At 50.8% G+C, this 24,979-nt stretch overlaps 1 protein-coding gene and 1 long non-coding RNA gene across 7 annotated transcripts in view; both read right to left on the reverse strand.

Annotated features, from left to right (window-relative positions):
• Positions 1–24,979, reverse strand: part of LOC111939343 (opioid-binding protein/cell adhesion molecule homolog) — a 337,984-nt gene that overhangs the window by 33,246 nt on the left and 279,759 nt on the right. The window lies entirely within an intron of this gene.
• Positions 1,107–24,979, reverse strand: part of LOC147649471 (uncharacterized) — a 30,416-nt gene continuing 6,543 nt past the window's right edge. Inside the window, exon 2 of the long non-coding RNA XR_015278840.1 lies at positions 1,107–3,121. This is a non-coding gene — a long non-coding RNA (uncharacterized LOC147649471). The remainder of the gene's footprint in view (positions 3,122–24,979) is intronic.

Here is a 24,979-nt window from a genome sequence, read left to right on the forward strand (position 1 = left end):
GACTTGCAATCGAAAAAGAAGTCAAACGAGGTACAGTAATATTATATCAATACGTGGCACTTCCATCTAAAAATATCAAAGCACTTTGTGCTTATTAATGAAGGGAGAATTTCGCACTCCCCTGCCAGGCCGAGACTTACGTCACTTCAATATGTCACTGCTGTCAACAGGGAAACTGAGGCAGGGGATGGGCTCTGGCACCTGGAGTTGTAAACTCAATCAATGTAGTCAATCCTTATGCAGCCAGGAGCTTCCCAAGAACATCCTCTTGTGAGCCCTTCTCCTAGGAGAAGTTGGCTGCTTCATGAAGTCAGCATGGGAGATGCGGTGGTGGCCAAGCTGCTTCTGCTTTTATTTATTTTAATAATAATTATTACCCCCATTCTGCTGAGCCAGGGTCTGCCACGCCAGCGAGAGAGGGAGCAATTCCCACCCATTGCCTGGCTAATAAATATGCATCATTCCCACTGGGAAGTGCCAGGTCAAGCTTTGCACTCGCACGAAGCACGACACCAGCATCGTCTGGCACGAGCAATATTTATACACACCCCCGCTCATAAATACACAGGCAAAATAAACAAGCCAGCTCGGAAGTTCAGCGCATCTCCTCCCTGACAAGCGTGGCTCCTCAATTCCCCACGGTGCCACAGCTCTGCTCCTGGCGTGAAATCCAGCTTTCCAAAAAGCAATTTGGGCTCCGCACCGCTCCAAGCTCTGTTGGGTGCCTGCTGCCCCAGCAGCACCGAGGTGGCTGTGGCTGAGCAGCTCTCACACTCCCTGCACCCTCACAGGGTCGGGGGAGGCTGGACAGAGCTCCCACATGAAGGGAAACTGAGGCACAGTGATGCACAGGACTCCTTCCCTGCATCCTTCCCTCCCAACCTCAGGTGTGGATCGGTGTTTCAGCACCACGCTGCCACTCTGCTGATCGTGCAGGCAAGCAGGGAGGTAAGGACGTGGGAATACGAGAGGGTCCCCAGTGGGGACACCACAAACCCACGGTGCATTCATCCAGAGACAGAAGCGAGGGGAACACAATAGCCACCGAGTTTATTCTCGGCACAGGCTGGCGGCGACATAATTAAAATGCAGGTCGGAGTCAAGGAACCTTCCAATAAATCTTTGCTTTTGGCTCTTGGGCTTGACAGGAAGCCTATACCTGGTGCAGGGAGTACAGACCGAGGGGGAGGCACGGATAAAGGCTCTGCTTTATGGACGGCCATTTTAATGTTTCGTTTGAGTAATGGGCCTTGCAAATTAGCACCCCGGCGGCATGAAATACATATCTTTCCAAGGACATGCAGGCTCCTGATCCGACAGGTGATGTGGGCAAACAAGCCCCCAGGGCAGCTGCGATCTCAGCTCTTTGTGGCTGTAGTCATATTCTATCCCAGCCAGGATGATGAGGAAAACAGAGCTTGGAGGGGGAATCCGGAGGCTGGGGGAGGAAATGGAGCAGAAAACGACCCTGTGTGAGAGCAGCGAGGGGCTGATGAGTGGCAGCAGTGGCAGGGAGTGCCTGGCAGCCTCTGGAGGGAACTGATGCTGCACTGGCACAGCATGGTTCCTCTCTCCCTTGAGGGAACCTGGCCAGACACTCCAGGGCATGTCTGTGGCACACACATCTCCTTGCACAATCAAAACTATGGATCTCTGGTTCTCGATGCAGCTTGTCTGAGTGTCTGGCTCTGGGCTGCATATTCAGAAGGGCTGGAGGTGCTGCAGTCATGCTGGGCAGAAGGGGGATGCCTTGGTTTTGGGGAAATTAAGCCAACAGCCAGTGGACTGCCAGTGGGGCTCCAGCTTGTCCAATGCAAACATGGCCAGAAAGATGGAACATCCCTGCAATAACTGGGAGAAGAGCGTCAGGGGAGCAATGGAGAAATATGTGTGGCTGAACACGAGGGGGAGCTCAGGCCAGAGCGTGCAGGGAAGAAAGCAGAACCTACAGCTCACCCTCTCTCTCCATCCCTCCTTTTCTGCCTCCTCTCCTTCTTCTCCATCTATGCATCCCACCCCACCGTGTACATAATCTTCCTTGCTGTCACCTTCCCACACCAGCATGAGATGTGCTGCAGCTCCATCAAACTTCCAGAGCAAGAAGCTGGTCGAGCACCCAGGGGATGTGTCTGAGCTGCCCCAGATGGATGAAACTGCACAGCAAGGGGGGAACCCCTTGCATGGAGCTGGACATGTGACTGGGCATGCATCCAAATCAGAGCTGAAAATGTGCCTGCAAATTGTTCTGAGCCTCAAATGAGGAGATGGATGTCTGGAATTCTCTTCCTTGTCCACACAGTCCCCTGCAAGAGGCACAGGGTGACACCTCCCTGTCAACACACGTCTGCCTCTGGATTTCATTGCACAGACCATAATGGACAGGTGGACAGGATGAAAGCAAGCTCAGAATCTGGAGCAGGCTCATCAGCTTTGATTAGAAGTGTCCAAAAAGGCCTTGGGAGCAAGCTGAGCTGGTGACCAAGACATGAACTTTGCCAGAGACCCCTGTGTAGCATCACAGACTGGAGCTGGACTCCTTCCCGACCGACCCCGTGCCCAGGGCACAACTTGCTGCATCTCCCGGGTTACTCCAGTCCAGGGAAGTTGTATTTTGCAATCACGCAGCTCTGCCTGCCGCTCCCACTCGCCCTGCCAAGTTTCAGTCATGCAGGATGTGATTTGGAGAGACAGCTCTGAACTCGGCAGGAGAGGCAGGAGTTTGGGCGCAGTGTACCCAGCGCTCCCGAGGCACTCTGGAGCCGCGGCACGGATCCTGCGTGCCAGCCACCGGTGCGTGCTTTTCCAACTGGGAGCATGCTCCGGGGCAAAGGGAAAGGAGCTGCCTTTCAGAGGTACCACGCATTCCAGGATGCTGCTGTTTTATGCACCAGCATCTCCCTCCAGGAGGTTTGACCGCAGCTCACTGGGGAGAGCGCAACAACTTCCACCTTTCTCCGAAAGTGCAGGGCTGAGCTGTCAGGAATTCCAGCCACCCAGAGCCAGTGCATTTCATTTACAGCCATAAGGAGTGGCCAGAGCCACCATCAGTAAATCCACGGTCTAGTTGCCACTTTAAGAACATGCTGAGAGCTCTTCCGAGAAATCCCTGCAGCTTTAATACCTGGAATGCCAAGAAAGGGACGCGGTGATGCCAGCTACTCCTGCCACCCCCTCGTGTGCACCTACAGAGCAGAGAGACAGAGGACTGGGCCAAGGCACACGGAAATCATTTTCTGCTGGCAAAGCTGCCGACTCAAGGAGAAACATAAAACCCTCGATGAAGGGCTTGTCTAGTTTATTATAACATCGGCTTTAATTTATGCGCCTGCCTTTTATGATTGTTCTCTATCGCTGTTCCTGGGGCTTATTTATAGAGGGCCATTAGCACAGAGAGCAGGCCCTGATGAGGGAGCATTTGCAGGCTGCCGGGGGACCAGGATATAAACTGAGCTGAGGAGGAGGCAGCGAGCTCTCGCATGGGGCTGCCGGAGTCGTCTCCCCGAAAGCTGAGAAGGATAATTTGATCTCGGAGAGTGATACAACTTCATTTCACGTGGCGGTCTCTGGGCAGGCTGCAGCCTCCTTCACATGTGCTTTGCTGAATTCCCCTAGTCCCAGACAAACTCAGCAGTGAGAGGAAGGGAAGTAGAGAGCTTTGGATCCAACTGTCCACACCAGACAGGGAAAAACCTCTCAGGGGTGTGAAAGAGATGCCAGGGTGAGGAGACAGAATCACAGAACGGTTTGTTTTGGAAGGGATTTAAAGATCATCTCATTCCAACCCCCCACCATGGGCAGGGACACCTTCTACTATCCCAGGCTGCTCCTAGCCCTGTCCGGCCTGGCCTTGGACACTTCCAGAGATCCAGGGTCAGCCACAGCTTCTCTGAGCACCCTGTGCCAGGCCCTCCCCATCCTCACAGGGAGGAATTCCTCCCCAATATCCCATCTAACCCTGCCCTCTGGCAGCTTAAAGCCATTCCCACTTGCTCTGTCACTACAACACCCTTATATAAAAAGCCCCTCTCCATCAAGGGGTCCCTCTCCAACGGGACAGTGTCCAGGCAGTGCATCCCAGGATGCTGACATTGGCACTCATCCCCATCCGGGCATCCCAGCCTTGTGCCCATCTCATCTCCTTCCACCGAGAAGCAAAACATTTTGAAAGCTTGTGCAAACACCCCACGGTACACAAACAAACTTCACAAATTATTCCTATTTACAAACATCACTCTCCAATCTCCAACACAACTCAGACAAGCAATCCTATGCTGGTAATTAAAACCACAGGCACCAAAATGATGGGTTAATTAAAGGTCCAACCCACCCCCAAAACACACCGATGTGGAGGGAAAAATGCATTGGTTCAAACCCCGGCAAAGCGGGTAGGTGGTTCTGTTGGCAGAGAGAGGCGATGTAAAATGAATTTGTATGATCAAAACCTTCCCGTACAGTTCGCAGGTAATTTGCGACGAGAACAAAAGCTTTAAATTCATCCACTAAATTATTCACTACAAATCGTCCTCTCGGCTCCCGCGCTCGTGTCCTTCAAGCTGTTCTAGGTGGTGATTGCGTCCCCTCGGTGCGCGGGGAGGCCTCGGGGAAGCGGCTGCAGGAAAGACGGAGCCGCCGATCCGACACTGGCAGTTTGATTTACAGAGAGAACTGGGGAGAGGAGACAGCAGCCCTGAGGAAAAAAGAAACTTCAAGCTCTAACCATCCCATCAAGGGGCTTTCTGCCTTCTTTATGTGGCGGATTTTTTTTGCTCTCTTTCGTTTTCCGCAACAAGCTCCCGCTGCAGGCACAATAGATGATGCTAAATTATTTTGGAATATGCTGAGAATGCCCTGCTTGGCCAAGCGAAGCCTCATAAATCATTCCTCTTCTTCCACTCCCTTTCCTATTCCTGATCTCTCTTTCAGGCAGCACAATGCCAGCTTGCTGGGGTGCCCATTGCCCTGGCACCGTGGGCACTGCCGAGAGCGACCGGAGCTATTCCTGCTGTCCAGGGGATAGGACCATGCAGCTGGGACAGGCTGGAGCCACTGGAGCTGCTCAGCTCTCTACATACCAGCAAATCAGCTCTGGAGCCCACCTGAGTGCAAGGCAGCCCCACAGCAGCCTGCAGTGGTCACAATTCCATGTACTGCTGGGAAGGGATGGGAAAATTCGCATTTATGTCTTGGATGTTCAAACATCACCCCCGATGGAGCTGTGATTAGGACTGAGCTCGTCTCTTGTCAATAGCACAAGGTCCCCTCCAAAGCAGGGGAGATGCTGGTGAAGGACCTGGCAGGGCAGTATGCCACCAATGGTCTGGAGAAGAGGGAGAAAAGGAAAGCTGGGGAGAGGAATGCCCTGCATGGAGGAGATGTGGAACGCAGTCAGCATTTGTGCTGTAGCTGGAGTGGCTGCATGGCCCGGGGCTGTCAGCCTGGCTCCTTGCACCACAACTGAAATCACACTTTTCACTAAAAATCCCAGAGCAGAGATACCTTAGTCAAAGGCAGAGGCCCCTCCAGCTGGAACTGAGGGGAAGAAAAGCACTTTGGACCAGGAACCACAGCACGACAAAAGCACAGTCATTTTCTAATACCTGAAGTGACATTTTCCAAGTCCCTCACACTCAGCTGTGACACTGACAATGTCATAATAGGGGTATGAGTGCTGTGCATCTCTGTGCTGGCCTGGTACCCATCACTCAGGAATGATGGAGAGGCGGCAGGTTTGGGAAGCTGCTGACAAGAAGGAGCAGTGAGCAGTTCTGTTTGCAGCCCTGGGCAAAGACTACATTCCGTTCCCTCCCCAGCTCAGAAAAAAGTGAAATGCCATCTTCCATGGCAGTGAGCTGGCCTGGGAGGACTCAGCCAAGCATTTTGGGGGGCTGGCAGGATGAGGCAGAGTCCCCTGAGGTCACCCCAGCTAGGAGGGAGCCCTGTTATCCACCAGTGTTTGGTGCACCCAGAGCTGCGGGATGAGGCTCAGGGTACCAGAGGCAGAGCTGGGGTCCCCCAGCCCTCAGCACCACCCCATCACTCCTTCCACCTTCCCACCCACAGACACAAGTGGGGTTTAGCTTGGCTTTTATCATCACTGCCCTTCTGCCCTCCCCAGGAAAACGCTACAAATGCCAAATGCAACGAGAGCCTCAGCAGCCACCCCTGCCTCTCCAGAGCCTGAGCTTTATGACTCTGTAGCCATTTCTCACTCGCTGTGTTTTGCACAGACCAGATGTGATGCTCATCCTGAACAGCTGAATTTCAGGCCCCTTGGTTATTCCTTAGATGGAGCTGCTATTTTAGACAAGACAGACGCAAAACAAAAACAAAACCTAAAACAGAAGCAGAGGGAAAAAGCCCTCTGAGCATCACAATGGTGACAAAAATCCATAGTGAGGCATTTGTCTTTGGCTTTTAACCCGGAGGGAGGTGAAAAAGCCAAGTGGAGCTGCAGATATTCCCGGACCATGTGCCCCAGCAACCCTGTGGGGCTGGATGGGAGCTGCTGGCGAGCAGGGAGATGCCAAGAACTCTGCCAACACAGGGACCAGGGCTGGGGATGACCCTGTGGACAAGGGGAGTCACTCACAGGACTAGAGCATCACCACCTCTCCCATGCCAGCCCCTTGTCTGGGAAAACCAGGCAGCCACAAACACATGGCTCCCCTCCAGTGCTTTTCCCAGCATGTTTGGATCACCCAGCTGCAATTCCCACCTCTTCCATCAGGACCTCTGCTGGAGTCAAAGTCCCTTCAAGCCAGCCCACCCACACCAGTGAAGCCCAAGGTACCCAGTATTTCATCCCCAGCATCCCAGAAGGGCTGAGGAACATGCGGACACACTCCATAAAGCCACCATTAGAGATCCCCTGATGGAGATGAATTATAATTTGCAAATGATTAAAACACAATTAACGGTGGTAGGGAGGTACTCGAGGCTCTGCAAAGGAGCTGTACAAATGAGGAGTTATCAGGACCTTCGGTGTCCTAAGCACCTGTCAATTCTTGGTTGAAACAAGTGCATTAGCCTCGTCCAATATCCATCTAACCTTTCCACTCTCCCTTGCTCTGTTTCCCTGGCAACCAGTTAAAAGTGCTGGAAAAAGGCACAGCTGCTTTCAGAAAAAAGAAAAGGAAGAGGGGAAAAAAAGGCAGTGTGTTCTTTTAAAGCACGTGTGCTCGTCACTCTTTTCCCCCTCTCTCTCTGTCTCTCCTTTAAGTGTCTGTGTTTTCCCTGCCCAGCTCAGCTCCAACTCTGAGACCTCAACACGAGCTGCCACGCTCAGAGGGCAACGAGCAGGGTGGGGATGGCTCTGCCATCCTGCTCTCCCTGGGGATGGCCAAATGAACCACGAGCCACTGCAGAAAACCTGGGACTGCAGAGAGATGGAGGAGAGCAAACCCAGGAGTGGGCTCACCATGGGAAGCTGTGGAAAGGGGAGATGCTGTCCCAAACCAGCTGTTCCTGGGGCAGGGGAGCTGAGTGTGCCCCCATGGTGTGCTCCCTGCTGTGTCACAGCAGAGCCACACACGACCTGCACAGCTCTCTGGAGAGGTACAAGCTGAACACTCCGTATTTCATGGTGCTCCCTGTCAGTCTCTGAGCAAAACAGCAGTTTAACAAAGATCAAGACTTGAGGCTGTCACTAAACCCTGCTCTGCTGCCTGCTAAACAGGGTTATTTTCCCTTTCTTGCCTTTTCTCCCTGCTCCTGCCTGCCTGGGCAGAGCCACGCTGATGAGTGTGGCATTTGTCCTGACACCTTTGGGAACTCAGTTCTGAAGGGTAGAAGGGAAAATAGCAGTGAGAGGAGCCATCACAAACGCTGGAGTGGGGATGATGGTGCTCAAAGCCTGTCACTGCCACGCTCTCCTGTCTCCACAAGCAAATGCCAGAGAGGGGCTGGAAGCACATCCTCTTCCCCAGGGACAATTCAGCACCCAGAGCAGCCTGCTCTGGCTGAAGAGAATGGGGTGGGAGAGGGAAAGGTTTTCCAGGTGCTTCAGGAGCTGTCACGAAGGATGGAGCTGGGAATGCAGTTGGAAGGAAGAGCAGTGAAAGTGGGATGGGGATGGCTCAGCAGCCTCTGATGAACCCTGTGGTTCTTCATGGCACTGCTCTGGCAGGGAAGGTACAACATCAAAGCTGTTCCATCCTGGAGAGCGCTAGGAATCTCATGGGGAGGAGCCTTGTGGTGCTACATTTCCAGGACTGACCATGAATTTTCCTCCAGACCAGAGGGGCTCCAGGGGAACAAAGCCCCTGGGATGGCCCCACAGCCAATCAAGCCTCATTCCTCTGCTGCTCGGTGAACAGCTCCATCCACATGTGGATTTGCTGCTCCATGTCCCAGCCTGGCTCCTGGCACACACAGGAATTGCTGATAGCCCTGTATCCTTTATCCTCTCCCTGCCCTGCATCTCCAGGAGCAGGGGCTGAGGAACACAGCAGCATCCTGCTTACATGGGGGACAAGGAGCAGAAAGGGGTGGCAGCAGCGTGGGGAAGACCTTGATTGTGTTAATTAATTGCCTGGTTTGAAGAGCCACTGCCACTTTGCACTCAGCATCTTAAACAGAGGGAGGGGAAAAAGAAACAACCTATTAAACAACACACATGGGGGAAAGAAACCAAAACAAAGGAAAAAAATCACCCTAATCTAATGTTTTGCAAACACTGGGCACCCAAACAGCTGATCTTTGTCAGGAACCTTAGTTCCAAGAACCACTTAGAGGCTTTCATCAACACATTATAATATTAATCAAGACTCATAATGCAGAGTGATTTGCATGCCAACAAATATATTTACACTGTAAATTGTTTGTTGAGAAGCCTCAGAGAAATATGCAATTCGCTGCTATTGAACTTGGGTAGCAGGGAAAAAAAAAAAAATAAAAGTACCAAATCCCTGTAGAGTTGGTTCCTTCTGGTTTTGGCAGCACGACTCATTAGCATGCACTCACACTTCCACGTGGGTTTTTGCTCGCAGCCATTTAGCTGGATCCCAGCAGCTGGAGGTGGAAAAGCTTAGCAAGGTCCTCACAGTTAAATCCAGGCCACTGTCTTCTCCACAGAGGAGACTCAGCCTCTGGTAAACTTGTGCAGCAAGAGCCAAGGAGTCAAAGCACAGCAGCTGTCACCCATGGGTGACTCTGGGTGACTCTCAGAGCTACCCCAGGCTATTTATGCAGCTCTGTTGTGAAAGCCGAAGTGACCCCAGAGAAGTCCTGCTGCCACAGAGGGGAGGATGGCCAAGCACAGTGAGCTGAGCACCTGGAGAGGCAGTGGCTGAGCTCCCAGTGCCACATCCCCCAGCTCAAGTCAGCCAAAAAGCCTGAGGATGCTTGGACTTGATCTTAGACATCTTTTCCAACCATAATGACTCCATGATTCCATGATGTCCGGCTGCAGAGGACCACGGCAGCATGCAGGATGTGACTGCTCACTCCTGGGACCTCCCACACGTCCCTGCCAACAGGGAACACTGCTCAGAGAGACTGCTCAGTCCAGACCCCAGGATTCAGGGGTTTCACCCACACTGACAAGCCCTTACAGACTCCAGGGAGCTGTGTGGACAGGCCAAGAGGAGCAGTTATCCTTTTTATCTGCACAGGTTCACAACTCAACCTCTTTCTACAGCACGGAGGGAGAGGACAAGACGGAAAGCAACACCACTGGACTTTTCCAACCTAAATGATTCCATGACTCCAAGAGCATTCAGATGGTTTGCACACTGCTGCCACGCTTCTCATGCCAAGGGATCTTCCCCTCCTTTCTCTCCTCCCCTGCTTTTCCCCCTGGCAGCCCTGCTCCTTCCCCTGCGGTGTGCAGGTCCTGCCGTGTCTGTGCCAGCTGTAAATGAGCGCCTGCTGCGCCTCCCATCCCGACTCTCCCCTCCCGCCTGCCTGGGGCTCTGGGGCTGGAAAGGATGATTAGCAAAGGTGTTAGAGAAGAATTAAACTGAGTATTCTGTGGTGCCTCTCTAAGCTGCTGAAGAGCGGATTAGCAGGAGGCATTGATCTCCTGGTTCAGAGACCTTCTAAAGAGCGAGGCAGAAAAATATTGGGAGGGAGGAGGAGGGAAGTTAATTAACACTTCCAGGGTAGCAAGGCCTCCATGTGGAGCTGGTATTAATAGGCTGGATAGAAGATGCCCTGGTCAGAGTAAGCAGTGTTTGTTCATCCAGTGGGTTTCCTTGTGTGGTGACTGGGAAGGAGCTGGGAGACAGGACTAAGGAGGAGGAGATCACAGAATCCTAGAAAATACAGAAATCACAGAATCCCAGAATGGTTTGGGTTGGAAACGACCTTAAAACTCATCTCATTCCAACTTCCCTGCTGTGGGAAGGGACACTTTGCACTAAACCAGGTTGCTCAGAGCTCAATGCAACCCAGCCTTGAACAGTTCTGGGTATGGGGCATCCACAACTTTTCTGATGGCAACCTGATGGCACAGAGCAGCAGAGAACCCTGTCTCAGGTCACTGCTGTCCCCGTGGAGCTGGGACAGGACCAAAGGCTGCTCTCACACAGGCACCCCTGGCCACAGCTCTGTCTTTGCTCTGGCTTTTTATGGGAAGTCTGAAGCTCTCCTGCATCCTGGCTAGTTATCCTGCCCCCAGCTAGCAGCTATTTTGGGATGAGACCACATTGCTGCTTCCAAACCTGCCACGCCACCCCCATGACAAGCAGGGAACTGATCTGAAAGTCCAGGAATCATTTTCAGCAGAGCAGTGAAAAGCACAGGAATAAACTTTGTGGGTCCGTCAGGTGGTTTGGTCTGTTTGCATTTAATACTCAGTTTCTCCACGTGTGTGCAGTGCAAGTCCCTAATCCCTGCTCAGTAATTACCAACATTAGAGGACTGGAGCTCAGTCCTACCCATCCGTGCTCGCTAATGCCTGTACAAGCATTTCCCTAACCCTCGCCGTGCCATGACATTAAGGACAAGCAGATGCCTTCAAGCTCTCTGTTCACAATGATTGCCCTACAAAAACATCAGGGAAGGAGAAAGAGCTTGGTTGGGGGCGAAGGGGCATTTTATTTGATAAAATCATAAAGAGCAGTGCATCCTGCAGAGGAAGAATCTCCGAGACATAAATGTCAGGTTTATGAACAATTGAGCTGCTCCGTGCTTGCCCGAAATTGCTCTTTAAGGTCAGCGCTGTAAGTGCTCCCTCGGGAAATGGAGTGTGGGACAAGAGCCAAGCAGGGAATGGTGGCTGTCCTGTCACCAAAGTGGGGCAGAGACACAGCACCAGGGCGAGGAGCCACGGCCCTGAGGTGTGGCTGCCCACACGATCCAAGACACCCACGCACACTGCCTTTTTGGGAAAAGCCTCGGGAACAGGAGCATCACTGCCTCCAGCCCGCTGCCTGCCAAACCCAGTGCTGACACCCCAAGGAAGCATCAACTCTCTCTCAGAAATTCAGATTTATCTGAGCAGCCACAGCACTTGGATTGGTTGTGCCAAGATGCTGCACTTCACCTTGGAATTAAAGTGATAGGATGCAGACAGACCCTCTTCCAGGGGTCCCTCCTGCTCTGAGAGTGCTCCCTCCATGGAAATGAGCGCTATTTTAGCAGAATTTGGTAAAGGAAGGCTGTGAGTCCACAGGGGAACAAGGAAAAGCCCCAGACTATTTGAGAAGACAACAAGTTGAGCATGCTCCAGATGAATCTAAATCTCAAGGAAAGACCAAGCAGATGTGGCTTACCCAGTTTAGCAGTTGGGCTGGCTGAGGGCCGAGGGGGCTGGAGGCAGCAGAGGGGTGAGCCATCAATGACACCAAGAGGCCACTTCACACTGATCCAGGGATGAGAAATGCTGGCAGGAGCAGTAAATGCTCACCTTCGGGTGCCAAAAAAGCTCACACATGACACCCAATTTCACAGCTGCACACACAGGGTCTCCCGGCTTTCCCCAAAACAGACAGGGTGACAGAAAACTGAGCCTGGAGCCACGGAACCCAGGATGCCTCTGCTCCTCCTGCCTACCTGCCAGGGGACCCACAGGGCTCTGGAAAGCAGCTCGGGGCATAAATCAGAGCAGGGTGGAGCTGGGGAGCTGCTCTCACAAAGGTTACAACAAACAGCCTTGAGAGGAAGCAGGAAGGGTGAACTAACACAAGGTGTTTTATATTCCTCCGGGTTGTTACGACAGGGACCTCGGTGGGCCATATGGTCTTGTCTTGACCCTTAAATCATCTTATGCCCTTCTAACAGCAGCCATCGCTGTTGCTGGCTTCCATTCCTTGTTATTCTTGGCACTGGGAGGCCGGGAACGCGAGGCAGCTCAAGCCCATAATGAGATGCATCAGATGGAGACCATCTGGAAGGAGCATCCAACTTTAACCTTGAGGGCTACTTGGAAAAGGACCTTCAGCCAGCAAAAGTCGCCTTCCTACCAACAAACAGCCCTCTCTCGACTGCTCCCCGCAACGTTCCGGGGTCTTGGGAGCCGTCAGCCTCCAAAGAGCTCAGCACTGAGCCTCCTGCACTTGCTGCCTACAGGATGGGCTGTCCATCTGCTCCCTGCCAAGGCACCGTGTCCTCGTGTGGTGGGAGAGCGGTCGAGCGGGGCTGCAGGCACTCGGGGGAAACGGGACAGCCGACTGCCAGGTGGGGCACGGCCGGAATAAATCAATTATCCAACGTTTATCATCTGGAAAGGCAGGAGGGGACTCGGAGGAAGCTCCAGCTCCGATTGGGAAGCTGCAGGGGACAGCTCTATCCGCTGGCGTTTTGGACTTTCCTCGCCATTCCCCTCACCCTGTGCTCCCAATCTCCACTCACTAACAGCCAATACTTTGCATTTCCAGATTCACATCTACTTAAGGAGCAGTGACAGATAATGCTGACAAATCTTGCCTGGCCATGCGGAAGGAGATCAGCTTTGCCATTAGCAGAAAAAAAACATTTTCTAAACAACTCAGAGGCTTCTGCCTTTGTTTCCATCTCAGTTAGAAACCCACAAGGATGGGGGAAAACTTAATACCTTATTTACTTATTAACCTTACTTTACTTATTACCCTTAATAACCCAAGTTTCTGTGATGAGAACCTGCTCCAGGTGGATCGAAACATTTCCCATCAATGTGGACTTGCTTCTGGGGTGAAAAAGGTGGAGGGATTTGCACCAGTAGCCTTAGGACCCCAATTTCATGGAGCACAGTCCCGAAACACCTCTAAGCCTGTACTGAAAGCCAGAAAAATCTGTTACTTCAACCATTTGTTGAAGTACTTTGCTCAATTGTGCCTTTGTTCTTTCCATTTTTTTAATTAAGATTGAAAGGCCGAGACTGTAAAAAGAGGCATCGGGAAGCTGCATCAAGGGAACAGGGAAAGTTCATTTGAATGGAAATTGAGAAGCCAAATCCTTGGAAAGGCTTTCAAAAGCCACCTTAAACGACTTTCTTTGTTCTCTGGCAGGTTAAACACCTCATTGGAACCGGGATATCTGTCTTGAAATGCTTCTGCACATCTCCCCAAAGGCTGTTCTCCATAGCTTGGCTGCACATGGATGGGTTTTTTAGGAAAGAGCTTGTGCAAGGGCCAAACAGGAGCAGGATGCAAGAGAAGAGCAGGAGGGAGTGTTGTGTCTGTGCTGTCTTTCTAAAATCCAGGGCTTCTCTGACAAAGAACCCTCTAACAGCCCAAGTACATCCCCACAGCCTGACCCAGACGCTGCCTGAGATTATTTGAGAGAGATCAGGCAAATCGTTTCATATCAAACATCCCCCTGAGACACACTGAGGAAAAAGATTCATTAATAAAAAAATCCAAATGAGCAGCACTTAGGCAGAGAGAGGCTGGGATGGAAATAGCAGCCCCAAAGGGCTTTGGGAGGGCAAGCTTTCCTTCACACGGAGGGTGACCGGAGGGGACAGCTGAGCTGTGCCAGCTGCACAGGCAGCTCTGTCCATGGCAAATGTTATCGGCTCCACACCGAAGGATTTATTCCCAGCCACAGACTGTGCTGTCCAGCCAGGCTGGCTGGCATGAATCATCCATACACCCCACCCTAATTTAGCATCCATCCATCTCACCGAAGCGGATGCCAGTGGATAGAGGCCCTAGGGCAGGATCAGGCTCATGGGATGCACATCTCTAGGAGAAACTCAGCAGAGAAGATCCTGAGAGGTAACACAGATACTTCTCACAACATCTACAAACTTCAGTTCTCCAGTCAGGGCTGGACAGCAAACAACACCAGGGCACTCTCAGATGACTTTGTACCCACCCCTGGGGCTCACATAATTTTAATTTCCTATTTTTCCCTATATAAATCTCTCAGATGCTGTGCCCAACGACCCCAGTTGACTTACTGGGGAAGGAAAGCCTCTCCCTGTACAACCATCTATCTCATATTTGTCCACTACAGATGATTTAAACCTTTCTCCAGTGTTCCTGGTGCTGGACATCAGAAGAGGCACAGCACCAGCCATCATGGACAGGTGAGAGAGAAGCAGTTTTGGCAAGACACCACTCATTAAGTGAAGGACTAATTGGTGGGGTGGAGGGATGAGATAGGATGAAAGAGACAACTTTGGTGGAAAACCCCAACTCCTGATCCAGCATCTCCACTAACAAAGCCACCTCTTGGTGCTCTTCAGGCTAAAGAAGGGTTGTGAAGCTCCTCACACATGCTCTCCGACCCAGCAAAGGCTCCTGGAGCAGCACAGAAGAGCTGGGATTCCTCAGCCTTTTCCATTTCTCTGTCAGCATCCTGATCCCTTCAGCGGGATGAAGGTTCCTCCGCTGGGCGCGGGATGAGGTGCTGATAACAGGGAGCCACACAGGGAGCGTGCGAGCCACCCCGCTGTGTTATTAATACATGAACTTTGCCACCACCCTCCCACGCTGCCTGCTGATTTTTATACCATATTGCATAATTAATCTGTCAACATTCTGTGACGAGGTATAAATATTAATAATACGATCACACAGTTGGCTGTTCCTTTTAAAATTCAAACTTGGCGAAGATAAATCGCGCACTTAATCTTAGCAAGCTTTGAAGAGTGTATTAAAAAAGGAGAAAAAAATAATAAGGGGGAAAAAAAAAGGATACATTTGATTTTGCAACAGGATTGCCTGATTTTACCTGGGTTTATCTTTCCCTGACTCTCTGCCTCTCCCCTTTCTGCACATGTGAGGGTGATAGTAGCATTTGCTCAAATATTTGCGTGCAAGTACCAAAACAGGGTGGTGAGGGGAGCACACACACAAGCTGTGCCCAGGTCAGGGTTAGGTCTTCCTTCACACATTCAGCTGGGAAAAAAAATACAAAACAGACATGCCTTTAAAAATGCCATCAAGCACTGTTTGAAGGGTAAAGAAGAGGGGAAGAGTGCATCCTCACAGAGTTCTGAGCTGCTTTTAGTGCCACCCCAAAGAGCTGGACACTACGGCAGAGGTTCCCAGTTGAGCCAACAGGAATGGGAATCTTAAAGCACCACCCACTTCACAAATGCCTTTAAAAACACAACTCAAGAGGCCCCAGCACTGCTCAGCACTGCAGACACGAGTTCTCCAAGGCAGCACACAGAGTTTCTGAGCTCTTTGCCACATGTACAATCCTCCCAGACCTGTCCCTCGACAGAGGATGCTCAGCTGAGGAGAACCTGTGGCAGAGCTGGCAGCTGAGATCTCTGAGCACCTACGAGTGCCTCTGTGACTCCCCAGACCTGTCTCTGATAAACTCCACTAAACCTTTGCAGAAACAACTTTCCTGTTTGTTCCGGGCTCCAAGACCTCAGTAATGCTCTCCGCCTTCCCTGCTCCAGCCTCACTATTCCAAGACTTCAACACCCTGTACTTTCCACACATTGTTCATCTCCAGTTGAGATGTTGCCTCTTCCCGTGCCTGCTCTGCCTCCCAAGACGAAAAAAGCACCGTCTGCTCATGATGTAACACCTCGTGCACCATGGGAATTCAGCCTTTTCCATGCCCATTTAGTCCCAGCTCATGTGCTTTTTCTAAGCCTGCTTTTGTTTCTGAAAGAGGAAGACAGGGAGGAAAAAAATCCTCGCACCACCCACCTCCCTAATACAAATAAAGAACGGTGATGGCAAACTCTTCCCTCAATACTCCAGTCACTTTGTTTTACAGAGTACTGAAATGAAAGGGATACTTTAGATTAAAAGATTTGTTTAATGGTCTGATTAATTCATTCCAAACAGACAGAGACTGTTCTGAGGATCTCTGTTAGCTCTTAACCTTTCCAGCTTGGGGTTTTTTTGTGTATAAGCGAGGATGTGTTTTAATTTAATATTCAGCGCCTGCTGCGCTCTCTCTGGGCTGGATCACATGGCTTTTCTTCTGCACATGGTGAAGGGACCAAATGCTTCTTAAAATATACAGAGAGGAGCTGGTAAACAAGGAGGGCAAAAGTGGGAGGGCTCACCTGGCGGCCCACACACACCACAGGCAATTACCCCATTCACCCTGGTTCAGTTCACAAAATTAATTAGCACTGAACGCTGCTGGTCCATATTATTTATGAGCTAATGAGCAGGAGAAGCTGCAAATCCAAAGGCAAGCGCGCCAGGTGGCCAGAGGCAAGCTTCCAGCCCTCAGGGAGGGAGAGGCTCCCAGCCCATGAGCCCAACAAGAAGCTTTGCCAAGCCGGGACTGGAGCTGGGAATTTGAGTGTGGAGGTTTTGGGGTGGAGAGCTCACCTGTGGGATGGCAAGGCATGAGGGGAAACTGATCCTATTCCTTGGTTTTTGGAGACCTGGGTCAAAGAGCAAGGGGGCTGGACAGTGCCCTGTGCCCTGCCTTCATGGGCTCTGTAGAGCAGCTACACCTGTACCCTGCAGGTCACCTGGCCCTGGACACTGCCGTGCCCAAGGGCCCTCAGTGCACAAAGGGCAACATGGCCAGGACCATCCTTCACACAGGCACAGTGTTCTGAGCCTTCCAGTGTCCCTGGTGCCTTCTGTTCCTCCAAGGAGGCCTGAGGAATGGCCATCATCAGGCATGGGCACCCCTGGGTGACAGATGGGTTGTGGGATTGGCACATGGGACAGAGGTGACAGAGCTTCAGCTCCCAGCTGGCAAAGGCCATCTCTCCAATGGCTGTCACTGTCATGCTGGAATTCAGGAGGCCTATCATGTTATACCTGCCCCCTGCAGGATTTATGCTGTTTCCCTCTCCCTCTGTCCTCTCTAGCTGTGAAGACAGATTCGTTCTCTGATTGAAACACAGCTCCACTCTGCCAGGGGGAGAAGGGACAGTGACAAACAGGTGCAGGAAGCGTTCCCACCAAACCCCAGATCAAACACCACACTTTGTCCTCACTGCCACCACCGCTCTTGTCCCTGGCTGGGTACGCAGCGTGGCATCAACCCTGAGGAAGGACACGCTCAGCAAAGCGTGGGGGAGATGCTCCCCAGGCACTGCTCAGGCACCAGGCTGGGAGAAGTGGAGGCAGCATTTCATTTCTGCCTGACGCGCTATCGCTTACGCGGGATCGCAGCTCTGCTCTTGCCTTCTCTCAGCCCCCTCCTCTACGGCTGCGGAGAAATAACACCGCTTGCTTCAAGTGAGGCAGAAAGTTCAGCACTGGCATCTGCTAAGAGTACTCCAGTCTAGTGCTCATCTCTCACGCGATTCTCCAACCACCGGCTGCTCCCAGAGGGCTGGGGTGGCTTAGGAGAAGCTCCATTAACATAAAGGGGATGATTTTGTGTTGCATGGACAACTTCCAAGGCAGCGGGTCACAAGTGCCACTCCTCTTTCAGCCCAGGCTCAGAGCTCCCACAAACACAACGTTATTCCCATGTTCAGCCTCATGTGTGTTCAGACAATTAATTTCATCTGACTGATCTCTGTTTGCCTGTTTGACTGACAACATATCCCCCCACAATACCAATTCCAACAACCACAAATGAAACAAAACCCAAAAAAAAATTCATCTCTCCAGCAAGAACATCATTTTACTTTATTCGCCTGTTTATTATTTTTCACCCCATATGCTCACAATTATTCTTGTTTCCATTTTGCTACTTAACAAGCAGAGGGGAGGGGGAAATCACATTCTCGAGTTTTTCCCTCTATCTGCCTTTCCCCCTTTTTTTAGCACAGAACAGATGTTTCCCACGTCAGTGTCTCTCTTGACAAAGACAGTCTTTTTCTGGTGGGAAAAAGATACTCCAAAGGAAATTTTCCTCCAAGCTCTACTCCCAAATCTTTTCAGGTTTCCCAGGGCTCTTCCAGTGGCTCCAGTTAGAGCACAAGACTGAGCATGTCCTCAGGGTTATCCCAGCACACCGGGAGCAGCCACCCAACCTTAACCTTGCTCATGACCTTCAGGGCAGTTCATACAAAAATAGGACAATAAAGGAGACTGCCATTAATGGGAATAACTAACTTTCATTAACGTCAACTGCAGCTGTCCCATGAGGGAAAAGGAGTCCAGAATTAAAGATATTTCAGAAATTTAGGCTGGATAGATGGAAAAAAATTCTTTACAATGAGGGTGGGGAGGCCCTGGCACAGGTTTCCCAAAGAAGCTGTGGCTGCCCCATCCCTGGAAGTGTCCAAGGCCAGGCTGGATGGGATTTGAAGCTACCTGGGACAGTGGAAGGTGTCCCTGCCCATGGAAGGGGGTGGAACAAGATTTGCTTTAAAATCCCTTCCAACCCAAACCATTCTGATTCTATAATGTGGCACTAAAAGGAGGAACTCACCTAAAACCTGATGCATAAAACCACCCCTAGACTGCAGCGAAGGCACAGATCAGCACCAATGGCTCTGACATGGGACAAGGAGAAAGGAGGCCCCCACAGATGCCTTCAAAGAGGCATGGCAGTCAAAACAGTTCAATCCCAGGGCTTGGTGCCAGGACCTCTGGCTATTTTTTGGCTCCTTGTTATCTACAGTTCTTGTTTTCTCACCGTGCCTCAATTGACTTGTATGAAAAATGGGGATGATAATGGCCAGCTAACAGTGGCAATCTTTGAAATACTGGCTCTGCTAAAACAGATGAGCTGTCTCAGCTTACAGAAGTGACCCTGTGAGCATCACCAGAGATGGAGTTCTCTTTTCCTAGCATGAACAATAAATCACCAGCTCATCTCTGCTCTGGGATAGTCAGAGAATCGGGGTAGCAGTCGACAAGGTGTGCTTTGGCAGATCTCCCCACAAGCATCAGCTACTGAATATTGCAGCACTGAGAGAGGGAGGAGAGGATGGGCTCACTCTGCCTCTTCTTCCAGCTTCCCCATGTGAAGAGAAGATGTGCTTGAAGAGAAAAGCAAATAAACCTCTTGCTGCAGAAAAAGGCTGAAGAAGTGCAAACTCTATCTATGTGGGGCCTTCAAAATTCCCGTCTGCTCTTTCTTGAGCCAGTGGCACAAACTGGTTTCACAAGTCTGGAAATATGGCCAGGACTCAAGGGAGTCTACAAGAAAGATGAGAGAGACTTTTACAAGAGCACAGAGTGACAGGACAAAGGGAAATATCTTCACACTGACAGAGAATAGGTTTAGATTAGATATAGGGGAAAAAAAATTCTTCCCTGTGAGGTTGGTGAGGCCCTGGCACAGGTTTCCCAGAGAAGTTATCAAAGTCTACACATCCCTGGAAGTTCAAGGCCAGGTTGCACATGGCTTGCAGCAGCCTGGGATAGAGGAAGATGTCCCTGCCTATTGCAGGGGGTTGGAACTTGATCTTTAATATCCTTTCCAATCCAGGCTATTCTATGATTTTATGACTCCATGTTCAGCCAAGAGTCCCAGACATGAACTCCAGGAACATTTTCATGCGTGGAGCAAACCCAACGCCCACAGGCCCCAGCACATTCCCACCCCATGCCCAGTGCTTTGGAGCTGCATCTCCCCAGAAGCTGCCGCGATCACTGCTGGCACCAGCCTTCCCCAGGACGAGATAATGTGCATTATTTGCTAAAATAAGTTTGACATTAATGAGCAGGAGTCTCGCTGGCAAAGGCTCACACTGTGCAGCAGATGTGGTGCGGGCTCACGGCTCCTTCCCTCCCTGCCGGGTGGATGGGAGGAAGAACTGGAGTCGCGGAGCTGGTGTAACGCGGCCAAGAACACTGCGTCAAGAGGGACTGTCACCGCCAGTGCCAAGCTAAGACATCCTCCCAGCAGCAGCCTGGATGCTTTTTAAAGAGGCAGGATGAGAAAGAGACAGATGTCACCCCTGACAGACAGAGTAAAGGCAGGGGATGGCTGGCACCGGGGCTCTGCTCCCCAGGAAATGCCGATATGGGACACGGTCATTTGACTTCCTCCAGAAAGTGGGCAGTGAGTGATCGAAGCATTCGTCTGAAAGCGCTTGTTCCCTCCAGAACATCAGCTTCAGATTCAAGCCAGGCAGCTCAATTCCTCATCTTCTGTGCTCAATAAACCCTGGTCCATAAAATTTATTGCCTGCTTCTAGATGACAACTGCAGGAAAAAAAAACAACCCCATGCTGTAGTCGTGTCTCGTGTAGACAGCCTTTACAGATGGCATCACCATGGCTGATTTATGTGAGACAAAAGGCAGGACACACCTGAGTCCTGGGAGAAACCCCATACAGGGTCAGCAACAAACATGTTCTCCTTGGCCCCATCCTCTCTGAGCAGTGCACCTCTCCACAGGTCAGCCACAGCATCCTGGAGAAAGCTCCAGGGCATCCAGGGACTCAGGAGAACTGGAACTCACTCACAGGCACCTGCACCAGTGTGTGCATCACTATGGAAGCCACATCCTCCTGCCCCTGTGTGGGAAACATACACAACAGGCAGACAGAAGGCACAGGGGGGACAGCCATGGCAGGAAAGCTCTCTCTGAGCCCAGGAACGTTGCAGTAGGACCTGCTGCTCCCGTTCCTACACTGACTGTGGCAAGGAGTTCAGTCCTCCTGCATTACACACTTCAAAAACCAAGAGTGGCTGGTCAGCTCTAGCGCCCTCTCCACAGCTCAGGAAGGGCAGGTATGAGACAGAATAAAACCAAGCATCCACTGACCCTAAGAAAAGGGCAAGGACTCAAGTTAATTGGAGTATCTGTGGTGCAGGACAAGGCTTGGACAGGTCCTTGGGAGAGGAGCAGGGAGCAAAACCATAAGGGTTGGGGAAGGTCAGCACTGAAGCATGCAGGACTGATATCCTGGGAGACACAATCCCTCTGCTCTCATCCCCACCAAACTCACTGTGGCCATGGCAGCAAGGGCTGTGTGAGCAGAGCAATGTCTCTGCCATGCCCTGCCCTCCTGTAAAAGCTTCACTGACAACAGGGGAGAGACACTGCAACAGCAAAGTTCAGAGCAGGTGAGGACCCAAACCACACAGCAGTCTCTGTGAGGCTGGGTGGAATTCAGGGTGGGAGTGACCTCCTGAATCCTCCTCCATGGCACAGGGGCTAAGAGGCTGCTAGAGTGGGGAATAAGCCGGAGGAGGGGAAAAAAAGCCATGGTGAATGGAGTGGAAAGATTTCTGAAGGAGCCACGTTTGTCACATTAAAGTGAGTGAAAGGCAGTGCAGGCGCTTCCCTGCCTGTCAAGTGTGTTTGTCTCTGGTCCTGGGAATTTTCATTATTCATTATTCGCCTGGCATGGATAGCAACAGGAGCACGAGGTTCTGTCTAATCCCCACCTGATAATGCATTTCTGATAAGCGTGACGGAGCCGACGCCACTGACCGGATTCACATTTCCAGCGGATAAAATGCCATTTACAGTTGGCAGGCGCTGAAAATTCAGATTGGGGAGATAAGGGGAAGTGTGGGCAATGGGTCCCAAGGGCATGAGGGATGAGCAGTGATGTGGGCTTGGGGACAGAGGTGACATCCACACTGCTGCCTTGCCATCTGTGGCAAAGATGAATGCAAGTATTTAATATTACAGATGACCCAAGTAAGGACAAATAAGCACAGGAAGAGTTTTGGGTAGACTTGTCCCATCCAACCTGAGTCTTCCCTCTATAATACAGAATTTGAGAAAGCAAAGGCCAAAATTAACCCCCTGGAGACAAAATTCAGAGCTCTAGAAGTGCATAGTGCTCAGAGACACAGCTAATTCAGCACTGCCTGGGGTCCATGTCCACCAGCAATTATCATGCCTCAGATCAACCTCATTGACTCCAATCCTACCACAGTACAACGTTACAGCAATGGGCCATTAATATTTATCAGGCTTCATACGAGGAAAAATGGCTTGTATGATACGTTCTGTGTAATTTATGTCATGTATTTTAACAGTAGGTCATGGCAGAAGCCAGATAACAATAACCTTGTCAACCAGCAGGATTTATAGCCTGGTTAAAATACATAGAGAGGTACCTGTATTATTGCAACCATAAGTATTTCAAGTGTAAACACTCTAAAGAAGAGAGATACTGGGAGAGGGGATATTGCCAGAGGGCAAAAACTGTGGCTATTTGTGAGAAAGAGAGAATTTAGGTCACGTACATATATGAAAGACGTTCTTGATGCCAAGATCTACAGGGAAGTGCAAGAATCTCCCAGGAGGAAGGAGGAGATGCTCCATTGTTTTCAACATTTGAAAGTAGACTGGATGGAGAAGTAAATATTACATATGGTGGAGAGGAGCTCACGCTAGCACGGGGAGAGACTAAAGTACAACCCGCTGTGAAAAGTGGCAATGGGGAGATGGCACAGCCTTTCCATCCTACTCCACAAAGCAGCTCCCCACACATATCCAGAGCTGGAGCTGCTGATTTTGGGTGACACAGGGAAATTTGTAATGCTTTCTGCTCCTGGCAGCCATGCAGAATCAGCCAGGAAGGAGGGAGTGGAGCCTCCCCAACTGCTGTGTGCTGAGCAGTGTTATTGTCATCCAAGTACTGGTTCTGCAACCCCACAAGAGACAGGGAGGCTGCACAGACATGAACCAGGACAGTATTTCACCTAGCTTGACTTTTAGATGCCAGCCTGAGCCAGTAGAAAATCTTTTACTCCTCATTAGGCATCAGGAAGCAAATCTACTAAGGCTCCAAGAAGATGGCACGTGGATATTGGATTCACTGTCTCTGGCAGATGGGGAACATGCCCAGAGAGCCCCAGACTGAATTGCTGCTGTTGGTCACAACACCATGGCATGTCCAAACATCTCAGCCTGCAGCCAAGAGACACACAGGGATTTATGCTCAGCCAGGCTTAGCTTTGCCATGCCTATCCCTGATGACCTCTCAGGATCCAGATCAGATGCCAAGGAGCAGCTCCTCCAGGAAAAGGGGAGATGAAGACCGGCTGGTCCCAGAAGACAAGAGCATCCCCGCAGTCTTGGCAGCAAGAGAGGCACAGTGTAGCTCCCTCCACACAGATCATAACTTTGCAACAGCAGCTCTTTAACAGCTTCCCTCGCTAACAAGCTGCTCTTGTTTTCATGTTTTGGAATGGCTTAATCCTGTATATGATAACATCCCCAACAAGCGAGTGCATTAAACTGTGACAGCTTTTCACTGACCTAAGCAATTGCATTGTGAAAACGCCATTAGCATCTCTCTCTTCTTCATCTAATCCCCCCTTCCCCCCCTCTACCTCTCCCCTGGCCAGTAAGAGCTATGCTCAACACCACTATTAAATTACCCTTAGAAATACGCTCCTCAAAGAAAATCAATGCACATGTGTTTTAACACTTGTCACAAATAGATCAACCGGGCAATCAAACATACATCATTCCACCCAAGGTTTAAATAAATACCAGCACCACGTGTTGATGGTGCATTCCCACGGCTGGAGCACCTCTGGGCTGCTGCCGTGCCCGACACTGGGCTCTGCTCCATCTAAATCCCCTCTAACAGGGGTGCTGCCCACATAGTGCCACTACTGAAAAGGCAGAAGGATCCAACCCCATCACACCAAAGTTCATTGCACCTGGTTTTCCAGCAATCCTCATGTACCTCCAGTGAAATCTGGGAGAGTGGAACAGGCAGCGCTGTCCATGGCAGCATCAGGCTGTGCAGAAGCTGCTGCACAGGCTCACTTGGCTTGTTTTTCAAACCCTTCTGCTCATTCCCTTCCTGCCACTGTTATTTACTGCTCTGGGTGCCAGTGGGACGATTGTCCCCACGTCTGTCTGTAAAGAGCCATGGCTGATGGTTTGTATGGGGAACATGCACACAGGTCTAAAGTGGCTGATAAATAGATCGTGAGCCTTGAGATCTGTTCCTACTGTGAAGATGTTTGCTGCAACTATTTTTACTTCAACATCATTTTCTCTATTTTTTTTTTTTTTAAACCATCCTTCCTCTTTTTTCCTTGGTCAAATGGGGACAGAGAGGGATTTCTTGCCGACTAATTAAAGCCCCACATGTTAATGAACTCCCAACACTTTACCGCCTCAGAGTGTCTGCAGCCCCACAGGAAATTAATAAGAGCTTTAATCACAAAGAGACTTGAAAGGTCAGTGCCTGCTATGGGTCTCCAAACACAGAAGGCAAAGGAATCATATCATATTTTTAAAACACCCCGCTGAGAAGCCACGGGACTGAGGCCAGAGGCAAAATAACAGGCAGAAAATGAGTGGTACAGCTGCCGTCACAGGGCTGGGGAAAAGCAGGACAGGAGAGGCTGTAATCACACATTCTCCCTTTGTCTTCTATTTAATCTGCCCTACCTTTGTTATTCCTTTTTCTCTCAGAGCAAGGCCAAATTACACGTGATCGATCTGCTTGAGAGTAACCCTTTACCAGCCTACCTGATGGCTCACTCCTGACCTTCCCCTCCATCCTCTTGCTAAACGAGCTCTTCCTCATTTTGCTTTCCTTGTTACGAGTGCGCATCTTCCTAAAGCTCCTTTCAAGATATTAAGAGGTACACGGAAAAATTGATATTTTAAGTAGATGCTCCAGATGGACCAATTACTGAATTAATCCATAATACCCACCTGGCTCCAGCAGCCAGTTATTTACAGCAGGCACCAAGGCACACACACAATCTATTCACTCCTCAGCACGGTATCAGAGCGCAGCATTATGAGCACCAGCTCCATGAGCTATTTTTAGCCC

Source organism: Cyanistes caeruleus, chromosome 23 (assembly GCF_971803275.1).
Source record: "Cyanistes caeruleus chromosome 23, bCyaCae1.hap1.1, whole genome shotgun sequence".
Taxonomy (NCBI): Eukaryota; Metazoa; Chordata; class Aves; order Passeriformes; family Paridae; genus Cyanistes; species Cyanistes caeruleus.